The 13,975-nt window shown below is 34.7% G+C and overlaps 1 protein-coding gene across 3 annotated transcripts in view; it reads left to right on the plus strand.

Annotated features, from left to right (window-relative positions):
- The first annotated feature begins 1,798 nt into the window (after positions 1-1,798).
- Positions 1,799-13,975, plus strand: part of CCDC141 (coiled-coil domain containing 141) — a 210,969-nt gene continuing 198,792 nt past the window's right edge. For all 3 annotated transcript variants that reach the window (XM_035007626.1, XM_035007624.1, XM_035007625.1), the window contains exons 1-2: positions 1,799-3,334; positions 10,629-10,702. The gene's annotated coding sequence lies outside the window, so the exon portion shown is untranslated. The remainder of the gene's footprint in view (positions 3,335-10,628; positions 10,703-13,975) is intronic.

Below are 13,975 nucleotides of genomic sequence, written 5' to 3' on the forward strand. Positions count from 1 at the left end.
TTATTAAAACGCAGATTCTGATTCAGTAAGTTGGGTAGGACCTGAGGTTCTGCATTTCCAACAAGTTTGCCGATATTGATGATAACACCAGTCTACAGACCACTTGGGATTGCAAGATTCTAGAATCTTTTATAAAAAATTTAGTATAGTCTCCAGGTCTGCTCAAATAAACTCTTTGGGAAAAAAAAAAAAAAAAAAAAATTAGTATATGAACCTTTCAAAGTCATTGATCATCTTTCAAAGTATCTGATTTCTGTAATTTAAATAAAAGAATGCAGAGGTGGCATTTTGGGGAATATGTTACATCCAGAGGCCACGGAAATCAAATATATTTATTAAATCAACAGGTTCAGGAAAATAAGCACATTCCATATGTAGTAAATTTTACTAAACTCAAAACAGTGAAGCCTGAACTGAAATTTCTATCTCATGACTGAGTGATGATTATGGTCCACTGTGCCTTTTTGCTTTATTATTTAAAATTCTGTTTCTGGGAGGCTCAGTCAGTTAAGTGTCCGATTCTTGATTTTGGCTCAGGTCATGATCTCAGTATTGTGAGATTGAGCCCCACGTCCGGCTCCATACTGGACATGGAGCCTGCTTAAGATTTTCTCCCTCTCCCTCTGCCTATCTCTCTCTCTCTCCCCCTCTCAAAAAAAAAAAAAAAAAAAAAAAATTCTGTTCAAAGTTAAGAAAGAAGTATAGCTATTGTTTTTAAAAAGTACCCTAGAAAATAGAGAAAAATACAGAAAGCAAAAACTGTCCATAATTCCTCAATGCAGAAAATACAGTTAATATTTGATGCATTTCATTTATATTTTACCTAACAAGATTATACTAGCATTCAACTTTATTTCCTGATTTTTATGGTCACTGTATCATAAAATTTTCCCTTTATTTAATTTTTTTTTTTTTTTTTTTAGTGCAAGCCAATGGCTGTGTTAATATTCAACAAATAGATATCATAATTTAACCATTATACTATTAGGCAAAACATTTCATTCTATTTCTTCTTTTTGGTCTTTCTTAATACTGTGATAAGCAATGCTAATATGAACATCTTTGTACTTAATTGTGACAGCATCTATCCTCAAGAGTGATTCCTGAAATAGGAAATATTGTATTGGAATTTATCCATATTTTAATAGTTGAATTTTTTTCCAGAAGGTTAGGCAAAGTTATGCTTCAATTAAAAGCTAGAGTGCTCATTTCATGACAGTCTTTCCAGCTTGAAGTGTTATTTATAAAAAGTTTTTGCAAATTTTAAACAAGCAGTTTATTTTATATTTCTTAACTGCCAGGGAGGCTGAAAATAATTTAGTAATTTAATATTATTCATTGTGTTTCCACTTGGTAAACTTATCTGCTATTATTTTTGTGTACTTCTCCCTTGGAGTCTTAGCATTTTTTTCTTATTTGTGTGTAGAAGTTCTTTATATAATAAGCATAATAATCCTTTATCAGACTTACGGCAGTACTATTCCTAGTTTATTATTTAAAATCCATTTAACATAGTGCATTATTATTTCATAGGTAGAATTTAGTGGTTCATTAGTTGCATATTATTTTTTATTTTTATGAATTTTGGTCATGTTAGTATGTTCATTTTTATGGTGAAATCTATTAACCAATCCTCTTTTTTTTTTGTTTTGTTTTAAAGATTTTATTTATTTATTTGAGACAGAGAGAATGAGAGAGAGAGAGCACATGAGAGGGGGGAGGGTCAGAGGGAGAAGCAGACTCCCTGCCGAGCAGGGAGCCCGATGCGGGACTCGATCCGGGGACTCCAGGATCATGACCTGAGCCGAAAGCAGTCGCTTAACCAACTGAGCCACCCAGGCGCCCCCAATCCTCTTTTTTATTTCTTACATTGCCTTAATGCTTAGAAAAATCCTTCTCCTTTAGCTTAAGTTTTGTTCCTCTTGTGCAGTTTTATTTTTACTTTTAATTCTTAAATCCAGAAGCCGTTTTAGTGTGTTATGTGAGGTGATGATCTGATAGGTTTTTTCAAATATCAAAATGTTCTCAACATTACTTAATGAATAATCTGTCTCTCCCATTGGTTTTTGATACTTCTTTGAAAATATATTGAGTTCCTGGGCCTCCTGGGCCTGCTTCTGGGCCAGCTGTTCTGTTCTGTTGATTGGTGTGTCTATTCTTTTGCCACTACCACACTACTTTTAGTAGTGCTTTTAAAATAAAGCAAATAAATAAATAAAGTAGTAGCATTGTGTAGAAGTAGCTCTTTCCTACTGAAATAATTTTTTTTTTGATGGCATAAGTGAATAAAGAAAACTCTATGGATGAGCATGGAATCCAGCAGTTTTAGGGGAGTAAAGAAAAAAGGTTACATGCTTACTGATGGTTAAAACAAAGGAAAGGGGAAGTGAAGAAGCAATAGCTGTGGAGTGTTATTACTTGAATGGGCACAGTAGCCAACATGGAGAGCCAGAACAAGACTATGCAGAATGCAGAAAATGAAAAGTAGAAGAGAAAAGAACAAAACAGGAAAACACACACACAAAAAAAAAAATGGAGAGGAAGGGGAAAATGGAGGAATAACATGAGGATTTATTATAAGAGAATAATGATATGAATAGTATTACATTCACAGAGCTTTTTATAATAGTATTTCTGCAAATATATAAAGTATATAGTGTATTTACATATCAAATACAAGCACACAAGGCCTAACCCAAGGAATAAACAAAGAAATACAACAGAATGATATATCAACATTAATAACATGAAATAGACTGAGACAGGAACCTAGCTCCTCAGAGTAGCAAACCACAACCAATTCTCTCTTAGAGTTGGACTGATGATGAGCAGAATTCACAAGTGTAGAGCCTACTTAGACATACCTGAAATTCTTAATAGATGTTTAATTTTTCAGTTTGGTAAGTTTGTTTATAATTCTACATCTAATCAAAATTGAATTTACTTTAGGCAGTGTGACACAGAAAGCAAAATACAGGCTTTGGAGTTATACAAGCTTTGGCTCTACATTCTAGATCTGTGGTTATCTGTTTTTGGTTTTGGGTTGGCATGGTTGAGCCATATTAACTTTGTAATTTTGGATAAGTTATTTACTGTATCTAGGTCAATTTCCTCAGTAAAATGAAATTAATAGTAAATACCTCAGTGTTTTTCTAGTCATTATATGAGATTATCAAATCTTTGGGAGGATAGCTGGCACATGATCAGTGTTGTATATTGCATTTTTTTCTGTGAGCTTCCTAGACTGCAAGGTCCTTGAGGGCGAAGACCCTGTGTGTCTTCTGTTATGTTTCCCTGGTGCCTAAATCAATATCCAGAACATCAGAAATGCTCAGTAAGTATCTGTTGAAAAAAAATATTTGCATGGAATCTAATATGCCATCAAATTTCTGTTCTGTTTTGTTTTTAACCCATTTGATCCTTTTTGGGCTTGTCCTTAAGAGTTACAAGTATGATGATAGGAGAGGAGAGAGTAGACAAGACCACAAGTTTGCTTTTTGAAGGTCCACTCTCCAAATGTAAAAACATCTCTTCTTGTCAAGAGTCCTAAATGCAGCATCATCTAGAAGAAACCACACTTCAAGTCAGTATCAACTAAAACATTAGGTAAGAGACAGCTCCCTGGTGGGGACTGGTTAACAACCAGTAAGGAAAAGAGTGGATGGCACTGAGACAAGGGGCTGATGGCAGGTGGTGTGCACCCTGGCAGAGGAGACCAAGAGGAAACAGAGTGTGAGGACACAAAAACAGACTTCTACCTTGTAATTCTCCATAAGCTGGTCTGTCTGTTTTATTCTGCAAATTTTGCAAATCCAAATGTAGTTAGGAGATAGAATTCTGTGGAGAGATTCTAAATAAAATGCATACTTCTCTTTATCCTGGAGCATACATTCTAAACCAAAGAGCTTCCTTTCAGTTTCTTGGTCTCAAGGTTTTGTTTTTGAAGAAATGAATTTGAATTTATCCTTGGGTTTGACGGAAATGTACCTTAGCTTCAGCCACATTACTTATCCAAGCCTCCTGACAGCCGTGAAGAAGAAAATTAAGAAAACTAACCAAATATTACACAACCCAGATGTCCTCAAGCCTAACAAGTCTGTGGATGCCAATTATGGGGGGGAGGGAGGCGGTTCACATAGCAGTAGTAACTCAGATTTTCTGTTTAGCCATATTATTTGTTTACATATTCTACTACCTGTTTGACCTGGCCTGTTTGGACCCTCAGCCAAATCCACCCACAATCCATTGGTTACTGATGATATGGCCAAATCACCCTCCCATTCTGTCCATGTACCTATCAACCAAGGTAGACAAAAGTGATTTTAAAAGTAAAAAGAAGAATCTCCTGAACAACCAATGAGTCAAGAAGAAATCAAAAGGGAAATGAAAAAAATATCCTGAAACAAATGAAAATGGAAACACAACATATCAAAATCTATAGAATGCTGCAAAAGCAGTTCTAAGAGGACATTTATAGCAATAAATGCCCAGATTAAGAGAAAGGAAAGATCTCAGATCTTGAACAACCTAGTTTTATATCTTAAGGAACTAAAAAAAGAACAAACTAAACCCAAAGTTAAGAGAAAGAAGAAAATAGCAAAGATCAGAACAGAAATAAATAGAGGCCAGAAAACAATAGAAAAGATCAACAAAACTAAGAGCTCTTTTTAAAAAAAGATAAACAGGGACGCCTGGGTGGCTCAGTCGGTTAAGCCTCTGCCTTTGGCTCAGGTCATGATCCCAGGGTCCTGGGATCAAGTCCCACATCGGGCTCCTTGCTCAGCAAGGAGCCTGCTTCTCACTCTGCCTGCCTCTGTCTCTCTCTCTCTCTGATAAAATCTTAAAAAAATATATTTAAAAAAAATAAAAAAAGAAACAAAACTGACAAATCTTTGGCTAGATTAAGGAAAAAAGGAAGACTCAAAATCAAGTGAAAGAAGAGACATTACTACTGATACCACAGATATACAAAAGATCATAGAGACTACTCTGAGCAATTATATACCAACAAACTGGATAATCTAGAAGAAATGGATAAATTTCTGGAAATAGAATGTACCAAGACTGAATCATGAAGAAATAAAAAATCTGAACAGTCAATAACAAGTAAACAGATTGAATCAGTAATCAAACCTCCCACAAGGAAAATTCTAGGAGGAAATGGCTTCACTGGTAAATTCTACCAAACTTTTAAGGAAGAATTAACACCAATCCTTTTTAAACTCTTCAAAATGTCAAGGGTGAGGGAATAGTTTCAAACTCATTCTACGAGGCTAGCATCACTCTAATACCACAGACAGATATATAAGATTATAAGACTATAGGCCAATATTCCCAATGAATACCGATGCAAAAATTCTTAATAGAATATTAGCAAACTGAATTCAATAGCACATTAGAAGGATCATATATTGTGATCAAGTGAGATTTATCTCTTGGGAATCAAGGATGGTTCAACATATCAAATCAATACATGTGATACATTGCTTTACTAGAATGAAAGATAAAAATGATATGATCATCTCAGTAGATGCAGAAAAGGCATTTGGAAAAATACAACATCCTTTCATGATAAAAACTCTCAACTAATTGGGTATAGAAGGAAAATACCTCAATATAATAAAGGCCATATACGGCAAACCCACAGCTAACATCATATGCAACAGTGAAGGCTTGAAAACTTTTCCTTTAATATCAGAAAGAAAACAAAGGTTCCCACTCTCACCACTCTCATTCAACATAGTACTAGAGCATTGAGTCAAGATAAAGAAAGAAAAGGTATCCAAATCGGAAAGAAAGAAGTAAAATTGTCTTTGTAGATGATATGATCTTATATATATAAAAAAGAAACCCCTAAAGACTACCAAAAAAAAAACCTGTTCGAACTAATCAATGAGGGTGCCTGGGTGGCTCAGACTGTTAAGCGTCTGCCTTTGGCTCAGGTCATGATCCCATGGTCCTGGGATCGAGGCCTGCATCAGGCTCCCTTCTCAGCAGGGAGTCTGCTTCTCCCTCTGTCCCTACCGCCCCCACTTGTGCTCTCTCTCTCTCAAAAATAAATAAAATCTTAAAAAAAAAAAGAACTAATCAATTCAGTAAAGTTGTAGTATATAAACTCAACATACAGAAATCAGTTGTGTTTCTAAACACTAACGACAAAATATCTAAAAAAGAAAATTCCATTCATAATAGCATCAAAAACAATAAAACAGGAACAATTTTAACCAAGGAAGTGAAAGATCTATACTCTCAAAACTACAAGACCTTGATGAAAGACATTGAAGAAGACACAAACAAGTAGAGAGATATCCCATATTCATGGATTGGAAGAATATTGTTAAAATGTTCATACTACCCAAAGTCATCTATAGATGTAATACAATCCCTATCAAAATTCCAATGGCATTTTTCACAAAAAGACAAAATCTTAAAATTCATATAACCCCCAAAAACCCCAAATAGCCAAAACAATCCTGAGGAAAGAAAGCATCACACTTCCTGATTTCAAATTATCATACAAAGCTATAGTAATTAAAACAGTATGGCACTATCATAAGACACATAGACCAATGGAACAGATTTGAGACCCAGAAGTAAACCACCATCTACGTGGTCAACTAATACTTAACAAGGAAGCTAAAAAGACTCAACAGGGAAAAAACAGTCTTTTCAATAAATGGTGTTGGGAAAACTGGATAACCACATGCATAAAAATGAAATTGGACCATATCTTACACCACACACAAAAATTAACTCATAGTTGACTGTAGACTTAAACATAAGGCCTGAAACCATAAAACTCCTAGAAGAAAGCATAGGGAAAAAGCTCCTTGACATTGGTCTTAGCAATGATTTTTGGATATGACAGCAAAAGCACAAGCAACAAAAGAATAAAGTGGGACTACATCAAACTTTTATTTTTTTATTTTTATTTTTGTGTGTTTTTTTATTATGTTTATCACCATATATTACATCATTAGTTTTTATGTAGTGTGGGACTACATCAAACTTTTAAAAAGCTTCTGCACAGCAAAACAAGAACAACAACAACAAACAATCAACAAAATGAAAAGACAACATATAGAATGGGAGAAAATATTAGTAAAGCGTATATCTATCTGAAAAGTGGTTAATATTCAAAGTATATAGCCAAAACAAACAAACTAAAAACAACGCACAATCATACAACTATTTCAATAGCAAAAAAATAATCCACTTAAAAAATAGGTAGAGGAACTGAATAGACATTTTTTCCAAAGAAGGCATACAGATAGATAATAGGTACATGAAGAGATGTTCACCACTACTAATTGTAAGAGAAATGCAAATCAAAACAATCGGATATCACCTCACACCTATTAGAATGGCTGTCATCAAAAAGACAATAGATAACAAGAGTTGGCAAGGATGTTGAGAAAAGAGAATCCTTGTGCACTGTTGGTGGGAATGCAAATCAGTGCAGCCACTCTGGAGGTTTCTTTAAAAATTAAAAATAGAGGCACCATATGATCCAGCAATCCCACTTCTGGGTATATATCCAAAGGAAATGAAAACAATCTTGAAGAGATGTCTGTACTCCCATGTTTATTGCAGCATTATTCACAATAGCCAAGCTATGAAAACAACCAAAGTGTCTGTCAATGGAAGAATGGATAAAGAAATGATAGAAATACAATGGAATATCATTTAGCCATGAAAAAGAAGGAAATCCTGCCATTTGTGAGAGCATGGTTGGACCTCGAGAACATTATGCTAAGTGAAATAAGTCAGAGCAAGGTAAATAGTGTATGATTTCACATGTGGAATCTAAAAAAAGCCAAATTCATAGGAACAGAATAGAATGGTGTTTACCAGGGGCTGGGAGATCAGAGTAATGGGGAGATGTTGGTCAAACTTCCAAACTAATTTGGAGTACAACTTCCAATTAGAAGATAAGTTCTCAGGATTTAATGCACAGCATGGTAATTATAGTTAATACTGTATTACATAAGTGAAAGTTGCTAAGGAAGTACATCTTAAATAGTCTCACTGCAGGGGTGCCTGGTTGGCTCAGTTGTTAAGCGTCCAATTCTTGATTTTGGTTCAGGTCATGATCTCAGGGTTGTGAGATCAAGCCCTGCCTCAGGCTCTGCATTTGGAGACTACTTGGGGTTCTCTCTCTCCCTCTCCTTCTGCCCCTCACCCCCAATCTCCCACTCTAAATATATATATATTTAAAAGATACATATATTTATTAAAATGTTAATATAATATATATTATATATGTGTGATGGAGATGCTAGCTAATCCTACAGTGGTAATTGTTCTGCAGTCAACACATTGTACAGCTTAAACTTACACAATGTCCTATGTCAATTATATCTCAATAAAGCTGAAAAATTGGAATACTAATATTTCTAAGTCTAAAGTTTGTGATGCCTCAAAGTGTCTTCAATGATCTCCACAAGAATTTAAATGTTTTTTTAAACACCTTTAAAAACCCAATTAATATTACAACACAGTTTAGTATATGATATATCATAGGCAAGAAGGGGGAAGTAATGGATTAGTAATTTCACAGATTAAACCACAGAATGTAGTAGCTTAAAGAAAGTTGGAAATCATTACATTAAAATATGAATTGAAAAAGTGGAAAGGTGAAGATTAGTGGATTCAGATATTCAGGGAGTCACTCAATGTTTAAACATGGTCCTATTTGCCTCTACACTTTATATATATTAAATATATGTATATTGAAATATATATCAATTAATATAAATAAATATAAAATATAAGTGAAATAGATATAAAATATGTAATATATAAATTATCTATAAATATATATGTATTTATAAAATAATATATAAATAGTAATCTGATAAAATCACAAAATAAATATAGATTGAATATTCAACATAGCAGCAAATTTCAAAATGAATGCTAGATACAGCTATTTCCTTTCTCCATGGATTTTTTTTCTTAAATACCAGTGAAGTACATGGAAAAAATGAAAATCCAAGGAAGCCATATATCTTATTTTGAATATTTATATTTAAACATACCTCTGTGTAGTATGGAGAAATTAGGAATCTGAGAAGTTAAAAGCCCATGAAATAAATTTTAAGCAGACATTTGTATAGCAGATGATTTTTTTTTTTTAAGTTTTATTTATTTGACAGAAAGAGAGAGACAGCACAAGCAGGGGGAGCAGCAGGTAGGGGAAGAAGCAGGCTCCCGGCTGAGTAGGGAGCCCAGTGCGGGACTTGATCCCAGGATTTTGGAATCCTGACCTGAGCCAAAGACAGACACTTAACTGATTGAGCCACCCAGGCACCCCCAGCAGATGTTTTTATTTCATGTTTGAAGTATAGGAAAAATGAACATCAATGCATAATTTATACAAATGCTTATAAAATCACTGAACAATCCTATAGTGAAAGTTATTAGAAGAATTGACTTCCATTCTTCTATGTATAAATTCCTTAATAATGTAATTTCATTTTAACAACCAAAAAAAAAAAAAAAAAAGTAGGAAGAACTATGACACAAATCCAGAGCAGCTTTATTATGATGCTGTTAATTTACATCCATGTATAAAACTATTCTGCATTGTGATTGCTCACATTGATTTGGGAAATTCTTATTTTTTCTTCTTTTTTTAGAGATGGGGGAGAGGGGCAGATTGAGAGGTAGAGAGAGAATCCCAAGCAGGCTTGCTAGGCTTGATCTCACAACCCCCAGATCATGACTTGAGCCAAAATCAAGAGTCGGATTCTTAACTGACTTACAGACCTAGGTGCCCCTGATTTGGGAAGTTCTTTAAGAGGGTTTTTGTCATTTCCAAGACATTAGGCTTGGTATATTTTCTATGTTATAAAAGCCTTCTTGTCAAAGTGCTTCATGTGTATATTTTATCTTTAGTTTTCTAATGGAGAAAACTGGGAACAGAGATGGAGTTTTGTACGTCCGTTGTTGACTTGTAAGAGTGCTTGCTGTAAGGTTCTGACTCAGGGCTCTGTCCAGGAAGTGCTCAACTGTGTGAACTAGCTGAGTGAAGGGAGTGTGCGGACATCTGATAATTTTTGACTTCACATTAGGATAGAAGAACTTACTCTCTGTGGTACTGGAGCAAGAGACTAAGAGGGAAGTGGCTGGGCTGTAGACTCACTTGGTTCATAAACTTGAATAAGCCACTGATCTTTTGCCTCAGTTCTCCAACTCCTATGACAGAAGTGCAAGGTTCCTGAGGGGCCCAGCCAGATTCAATGGTTACAAGTTTTACAAATCTAAAGGAATTTGATGAGGATGGTGCTAATTAAGGACATCAGGGCCTATGCACAGCAGGTGCTCAGCAAACATTTGTGGTGAGGCCATCGGCTCATCCTGATAGCAGGAGCTTAAGGCAGGGACAAGCCAGAAGCAGAATCCAAACTCTACATAAAGTAAATTGACTTTGCTTTTGAAGTCCTTCCTTTATGAATGTGGAATTTGTGATAGGAAACTGGTTTGCTTAGGGTGGTGTGAATTGTGTGGGGTGTGGCACAAATGAGCTGCTACTTTTGTTTCCATTTTCCACTCTGTGAGTTTCTCTCATCTTGTTTCCTGTTTTTCCTAAAAGCTGAAGTATATGAATATCTTTTTTCCTGCAGGTGTTAGTTAACTTCTTTATCCTTCCGGACATTCTCAGCAATCATTGCCTTTCATGTTGGATTCGATGACTTGGGTGAGTGATGTATTAACAAAAATGGAGATTCTCATAGCAAGGGACTTCTGTGTGAACACTGGTATGAGGCATTCTCACTTGGAGTGAGGATGCAGATCTTAAAGTCCATACAATAAATTTTTAGAAACTCAGTTAAGTTTAAAAAAAAATAATCTACAGTAAAATTTTATTAAAACTGGATTTGTCATTAACCGATGCCAACAAATTATGAAACATCACTCCATATAACTGAGAAAGCCCATTGTTAACACTACTTTTACATATGTACACAATATACATATATGCACACATATGTATATTATTATATATGTAATATATATTTACATTAATTTCTTAATGTTTTCATGTTTCTTACTAAAACCTCATATTTTAAAAAGAAACTTTTTTTCTTTTTAACTCTTTACATACTTCCTGCTTAAAATCCATGGATAATACCATCCTGTGTGGGGTATTTGATTATCATGTCCTTGGGTTTTACATTATATTATTTTTTAAAATATTTTTTAATATTATTATTTATATTATTATTTATTTTTATATTATTTTTCCTTCCTTGGCAAAAATTCTTACTGCTGGGAGAAGTGACAGCTCACCCTCAGTGTCACTGCTGGCTTCCCAAGCAGCTGGAAGGACTTCTGCTCTTCAGGCCTCCCTGGGGATTACTCTGGGCTGGAAATTCTCAGCCTCAACTAGAGTTTAGCAGTAGTTAGGAAAAACAAAAGAAATCTAATTTTCCAAAATCAAGTTGACTAAGACTCCTATCTTCTCATATAACCACCCACTGTTCTGAAGGGTAACTCTTAGGACACTTGATTATGTTAAAAGGAATTGGATCAGAGAAAGAACCCTGCTACATTGGGAGCCTAAGAACACAGCTCAACACGCGTAGGAAATCTGGTGACTTAAAATTAAAAAAATAAACATTGCACATGAAAGCTTTTCAGTGATTTTTTTTTTAACATTTTCTGGCTTGAAATGTTATATACAGCTCTCTTTTTCAAAAAAAGGTTTTCCCAAATCAGTAATAGCCACATATTTACTGTTCATTTTAACTAAAGCCTACATATATATTGGACAGTTTTCCAGGTCATAAATTGCTCTACATAGAGAATTTTCAAGAAAAGATGTACATAAGTATTAATATTTTGCACATCATTTTTGGTATACTATGCTTAATAATAATAATAATACAATCACCTTTGATCTTTTGACCAAGTTTTCTTTGGACTTGCCTGAGTTTTGTCTTATTTTCCTTACCATTTGTAGAAAGGACATTTGCTGGATATAGAAGTTGCTGGTTTATAATTATTCTTCCAGGTCTTACAGAGAAGCTAGGGATTTATGTCATTAAACTTGTTTAATTGTAAGGAAATCTATGGAAGTTCATGTATAGATAAACTGTCAAAAGGAGCATGAATTTTTGGATATGCTATTCTTCTGAAGTGAAACTTAGATGACCATAAAGAATCATCCCAAAGGAGCATTGTGTTATTATTTGCAGGTTGGGTACTATAGAGTTCCTCCTACTTCCTGCTTTCACTTTGACTCCTACGGCCTCCTCTCCATGAAGAGGTTTTTTGTTGCTGTTTTTGGGGTTTTTTTAATTTTGTTTTTGTTTTTTAACAATGTTAAGTCAAACAATGTCCTTCCTTCTATGAAACCTGCAGTAATATCCCATCTCACTCAGTAGGAAATCCAGTCCTTACTTTGGCTAAATAGCAAGGTAGCCACAAAATTATTGTCCAAATGGGATTCTTGAGAGTGAAAGGACCCTTAAGAGAAATTATGCTGGGGCAACAGATGTAAACCATGATTGCCCCAAGCAAACCAGGATATAGAAGCACCTACCTAGAAAGTCCTATATGAACTTGCCACCACTACTGCTCATCTTCCATCAGAGTCCTTTTCTCTCAAGCCTCACTTAGCTCCAGCTATACTGACCTACTGGATGCTTTTCAAATATAACATAAGCATGCCCTGCCGCAGATGCCTGGAATGTTCTTCCTGAGATATCTGTCTTGCTCTTTTCAATTTAATTCTGGTCTGTAACCAAATCTCATCTACTCTTAGAGACACCTTTTCTGATTCCCTTCTAAAATAGTATCCCTCTTCCCCTGTTCACTCTCTCCTCCTTACCTTGCCTTATTTTTTTTCATAACACTTACTATATTCTGACATAATTATATATGTGCTTTTTGTTTCCTGTGTGGTGTTGTCCCCTCCACCAGAAGGCAAGCTCCATCAGTGCATGAACTTTGTGTATTGCTGTGTGCCTGGTATCTAGAATAGTGTCTGACACTTAGTAGGTATTTAATCATACTCGACGAATGAACAAGTGAATACATGCCTAGAAGAATGAGCTGATGGCTAGAATGGAGGCTGTTTTAGGGGGAAAGAACAATTTCCATTTACTTATAGATGGAAATTAAGTGAGAATGGTAATAATCTAAAATAAACTAGAAGTACCAGGAGGAGTATTAAAGAATATAAAGAAGGATGTAGGGAAAATTTTGGCTAAAGTCAGTGTTAAAGGTGGTATTCTAGACATGATGACTCACAGAAATGTTTTTACCATCTGATTATAGTAAAATAATTTCCTCCCTGGTAATGCATATTTTATGTCTTTCTAATATATTTAATCCATTTGGGTTGCTGAGCATGTGTTTTAATTCACCTTAATTTTAAAAATTTATTTCAAAATTTTTGGCACTTACTAGATTTAGGATATCCCTTAACAGATATTGTTGTCATCTCAGAAACAATAATATATGACTATCAGAATACCACCTATGTACCATTGTTTTAAGTGTTTTACAAATATTATCTTATTTAATCCTCCCCCAAAACATATATGATGTAGGTATTCCCATTATCCCCAATTTGCAATGAGGAAACTGAGGCACAGAGAGACTAAGGCAGTGGGACTTCAGAACCCATGTTCCTACCCCATTGCCTTTGCCATATTGTGTGATTTATTTTGTTGTTGTTTTGTGATCATAATCAAGTTTATTATTCCTGTTAATCTCTGTATTCCATAGAAATACCCTGAAAATATCCCCTGATTTCTCTGGCAAATTCTAAATATGTGATTCAATCTACTTAAACTACTACTGGTTGTTATTCCCCTAGCTTTAATCATAGTGTATTTTTAGGTTGGTTGCTTATTTTATTGCTTATAATCTGTCTTTTCTCATTGGAATGTTACCTTTTCAAGGGTAGAGACCTCTGTTTCACTCACTGCTGTATTTCTAATGCGTAAGTGCCTGGTATGTA

The sequence above is a fragment of the Mirounga leonina genome, unplaced genomic scaffold, assembly GCF_011800145.1.
Source record: "Mirounga leonina isolate KUSES-001 unplaced genomic scaffold, KU_Mleo_1.0 Mir_151, whole genome shotgun sequence".
Lineage (NCBI taxonomy): Eukaryota > Metazoa > Chordata > Mammalia > Carnivora > Phocidae > Mirounga > Mirounga leonina.